Source organism: Eurosta solidaginis, chromosome 3 (genome assembly GCF_040869045.1).
Source record: "Eurosta solidaginis isolate ZX-2024a chromosome 3, ASM4086904v1, whole genome shotgun sequence".
Taxonomy (NCBI): domain Eukaryota; kingdom Metazoa; phylum Arthropoda; class Insecta; order Diptera; family Tephritidae; genus Eurosta; species Eurosta solidaginis.
Window position 1 is genome coordinate 260286345 of NC_090321.1, and position 5069 is coordinate 260291413.

Genomic DNA, 5069 nt, shown 5'->3' on the forward strand with positions numbered 1-5069 from the left:
ATCCGCCTGTCGAACGGAAAAACTTTGGAACTGTAGTGCAGTTAAAGGATTTTCAACAAAACTGCCATGTAGGAAAAAAGGTCTGGCTCTGAACTGGTGCACTCGGAACCATTACTAGTTCGCCTTCAGTCTCTTTTACATGTCTTCATCTAGCGAATTTAAAATGGCCGTATCCTAGGCGGTGGAAGTTGTGCACAGCTGCATAATCTTACTATAGTTTCGATCTACCAAAAAGCTAGCTTCTATCGAATGAGTTCGATTTTAGTACTTAAGACTGGTTCTGAACCACACCAGCTATTGGCTTTCTTACAGGGTAGTGGATTTATTTCGCTACGTTACTTAGTTAATTTTTTTCACATATAATTTGTATTGTATTAAATTTTTCTTTTACATGAAAATTTTTATTTCCATCATATTTTTTGCATCATTCCAGTTTCATAAATATGTCACGCACATCACAGGAAATTCAGGAAACCCGGATCGATCTTTCCAGCGCATATAAAATGATCTTTTTCAATAAATGAAAAAAGTAAAGATATAAGTTCAAATTATTCAACAAATATTGAAATAAAATAAAAACTTTGATTTGCAAATACCTCTTGTGATATTCAATAACGCAACACATTGCTTATGACATTTATCTTCTTCCAGATCCTCTTCCGATGAGTCAGTCGTCCAGCGGGGAGCCACGATTGATTGTAGCAAATTCAGTAAAATTATTATAAAAAATGCTATTTCAGCATTTTTGTGTGCATAATTTGCCAACTTCAACATTTCTCCGTATTTTAATATTTATTTATTTTCAAAATGAAATAAAGACGAGTTGTTAACTTAAACTTTTCCAATGTATTGGATATCTGGCGTTTGTGCACGAAAATTCCGATTATTCACAGCTATAGCATACGGAATGCTTTAATGTGGCAAATTTGCAGTAATTTAATGGATTCGATCTAATCTAACTGTAAAATTAGTAACTATGAAGCGGCATCAATGATGTAATGGGTAATGTGCTTGCCTAATATGCTGAAAGTCTCACGCTCCAGTCCCTTTGGAGGTAAAATAAAAAACTCTTCAGGAAAAGACTTCGTATTCGGCAAAGAACACGTGAGGAAGAACTTAAACTCACACGACTTCTAATGCCGCTTCAATGACAAAATCCAGTTCAGTCATCACAATTCACCATTAATAAGTCCGAACTCTCTTAGAAATCTCTAAAGCTCTCCTCTTTCCTTCGATTTAAAAAACGTCAATTTACGACACCAACAGATTCGGAGTTGTTCTCCGTCTGTTTTTTCCAATGTATTTCGAGCATTGAATGTCAACCGTAACGTACTTCCAGTGTTCCGATTCTTTCTTTTTTAATAGCAGATACCATGTGTTCTGCTTGTTTACCATAAGATATTATTGATCTGCCTTCCATGTGAAAGTTCCGGAGCGAAAACTATTGCCACCGACACCCTAATTCGACAGAAGAGGCAGAATTGGCAATTAATTAATGGTAAATAGCAGTTTAGATATGTTGTTCCAAGTTATATCTCTACAAGTTCAAGGTTACTCTCATTTTGTTCCGGAAAAGTAACCGAATCCGAAAAAGTACACGAGCTTTAAAGGTTACACAGTTCAAGAAATGCTCGGTTCTAAAAAAAATACCCGGTTTCTGCACAAGTACCGGTTCTCAAAAAGTATTCGGTTCTGAAAAAGTACCCGGTTTAAATAAGTACCCATGGCTATTTCGGTATATTCCGGGACTATTTCGTGACTGTTTTGGAATTATCTCGGGATCATTTCGAGACTACTTTAGGGTTTATGTTAGCAACTAGTTGGGGTCTCTTTTGGTACCATTTTGGAACCATTTAGCGGGATTTTGAAAATTCATTAGTGAATACGAATAATTATAGGGATTCTATTATTATCGTAATGTTATCGGGATGTTATTGGCTTCTTAGCGAAGAGTTATCTGTTTATTTTCGGCGAGTTATCGATGTGTTATCAGTTTATTATCGAAAAGTTATATATTTTTAATCGAAATTTTATCGTTATCGACAAAGAAGTTAATAATTTTTCGATAGGAAATGGATAGCTTTTTGATAACAAATCTAAACTTGATAACAAATATAAACTGCGATCCTTTTTTGATAATAAGTCGAGACCCCGATACATTTTTCATAACAAATCGATATTTTTCGATAACAAATCGATCCTTGCCTCTTATTATTCCAACCTTATGAAAACCATCAACCGCGTATGCTGGTGAAGTCCAACCGCGGCCCTCACCTTTTTCTACTGCTGTATACATCAGACGCCTGGGTCTCTCTTACCTACCAATACAAACGCACGCCACATAAACACAGTACACCAAGTAAAAGTACAAAATCCTTGCGATAGGCAGTGTTGTTTTGTTTTTTCTTTTTCAGAGGAGGAAGCATATAGGGCTTGTTGTAATAACTGTTATCTGCGCAAAGAAATTGCTTGCATAAATTAGCGCTTTACACGTGTTTACAGTGACGGCCTCCGTGGTGCGATGGTAGCGTGCTCCGCCTACCACACCAAAGATGCTGGGTTCATGCTCCGGGCAAAGCAACATTAAAATTTTAAAAACAAGTTTTTTCAACTACATATTGTAACGAATTTACTGCAATTCCGCTTATTTGGAACCTTCTGCTAACGTTCGAATCACTAAACTGTTGAATAAATAACTCCAATATTCGATAATGCAAAATGGTCTTTATTAGACTACTTTCAAAATAACACTTCTATTGCTCGACAGATAGCGTGCTTAAATCAAACTGATTTTCGTGCCTCAACTGTTGCTGCTTTTATACTGTGCGGTTTCCTCGTTGACATATTTCTAGGCGCTTCTATTTCCAGAACTTACTAATTAGTTATCAGCTATAAAATTACTCAGCTATAACTACAGATGCACGATCTTATAGCTTCTCTCATAGCCCATGCGCGTGTATATGTGAGTGATACTTGCACAAATGATGGCACACTTTTGGGAGTATCTCAGATATATGCATGTGTTTGGGCGTTACTCTCCGTTGCTTGTATGGACATATGGGTAGACATAATGATTGATTTGTTGATATTTATACAAGTCACTGCTTATAATCGGCTTAGAGATGATTATATCCCTTAGTGTTGCTAATATTCGTCACAATATATTACATATATTTATTTTTAAATGTTTTAGCTGGCATGTAATAAGTGACGGGACTGCCGTCGCATGAGCATTTCATATTTCGGAATCCTAGAAGAAATTTGTTTCCCGGTACAGTTTAATGTACAAATGTATAAAATTAGTTTTTGTACTTCCATTTCATTTCAGGTTTTGCTGCTTCAGTAAAAATGTATACTTAAAACGAGGTGTATTTTCATTTTAATTTTCAATTTATACGCTCGAGTTAATTATCTCTTTAATACTTAATTAAAAAGTTACCGTACTAGTTTAAAAATGGAAGGAGTGCTACAGATAATTTGCGCATAACCGCCAGAGGAGTAAAAGGAAGACTAGGTGAACTATAACCAATGTTGTAATGCTGGCAGTTCAACGGAAATGAATTATAGGAAAAATACGGAATATAATTTGCATTTTGCAAAGAAGGTCTAAACACACAATATGAAGCAGTGATATATGTACATTAGCGTGGCCCTTCGTTGTATGAAAAACAAAAAGAAGTGTTGGGATTTTCGATCTCAAATAGAAAAATGCCAATAGCGCAAAAACGAATATAAGCAAATTCTTATTCCAATCTATAAAGATTTAGAGGTTGCACAAGAAACTTGAAGTACTGAAAAAGGGCGAGTTTTAAACAATTCAAGTGTTCATATTCCTTTATCCTAGAAACATTTACTCTTCTACATAGCAAATTTTATAGCTTTAATTCCTTGCTTTTTAAAATGTCTACAATCTTAGAAACCGGTCTCTTAGTATCAGATTTAGAGACTCAAATATAATGTAAATTTAAACAGTTTTTCTTAATTCATTGTATAGAGGAAAATGACCAACAACCGTTACGAAAAAAACTCCAATTTTAACAGAAGTCGATAGCGTTTTGAAACTTGCAAGTCGTTCAAGTCCAATTGAATGACCTACAAATCTGCCTTCTGAAAATTCATAATAAAATGTCGAAAGCAAAATATGTAGAGGTTATTGATATCAAGTGAGAGACAATACTGCCTACAATAAATGAATTAGGATGAACCAAAGAAATGTAAAATTTTGCCGTATTTACGATTTAAAACTCCTTGTGCAACCTCTAAATCCTTTATGATTGTCCTAAAAATTTGGTCATACAAATTTATTTACTTTTATTTATTTATTTATTTATTTATTTATTTATTTATTTATTTATTTATTATTAGTCTACAAATTTAAAAATTAATCAGAGTAAATATAGTACAGATTACAGATAAATTACAGAAGCATACAAATTGAACAAAATTATATTATAAAATATGTATATACATTATTAAATCAGTTGTCGGGATGGACTGTGATGCCGAGCAACGGGAATTGATTATTAGTGCTATCGGAATGGACGTGAACAGAAAAAGGATATTTACCATGCCTTTAATAAGTTTTACTACAAATAACACACCTACATTTTGGGGCCGTGATCAAGATCGGAGCACTTTGGAATATAAGGGCCACCCTACTTTTCAGTTGCTGTAAATACCCAATGAGAGGAAAAGAGAGAGTGCGATAAACCCCACGTACACCCTAGCATTCTTTTACATGCATGAAGTGCCGTCGAGTCCTTTTTCACTCTTTCCTCCAGGTTGAGCTTCAATGGCAACTTACTGTCTAAAATGATTCCTACACATTTTGTGCAAAGTTTCTCCTGCAGGGTCACGCCTCCAAACTTAGGCCTGGTCCGATTTGGAACTTTTTACCGCTTAGTAATCAAGCCCATATCCGTATTCTCTGCGTTGGCTGCCAACATTGAACATGAACATTGTTCATACACATTTTTGCAGACTTTCAACTTAAGCATCAAGCGAAAAAATTTCATTCTAATTCACTTGTTCGACAATTTTATTTGAATGTTGCTCAATTCGTTTAACTC

The 5069-nt window shown here is 34.8% G+C and overlaps 1 long non-coding RNA gene across 1 annotated transcript; it reads right to left on the minus strand.

The window, feature by feature from the left end:
* Window positions 1-321: 321 nt before the first annotated feature.
* On the minus strand, window positions 322-1250 carry LOC137247120 (uncharacterized). Its single transcript, XR_010951781.1, has 2 exons — window positions 597-1250; window positions 322-508 (listed from the first exon to the last, which is right to left on the minus strand). It is a non-coding gene; the product is annotated as an uncharacterized lncRNA (long non-coding RNA).
* Between the last annotated feature and the right edge of the window lie 3819 nt (window positions 1251-5069).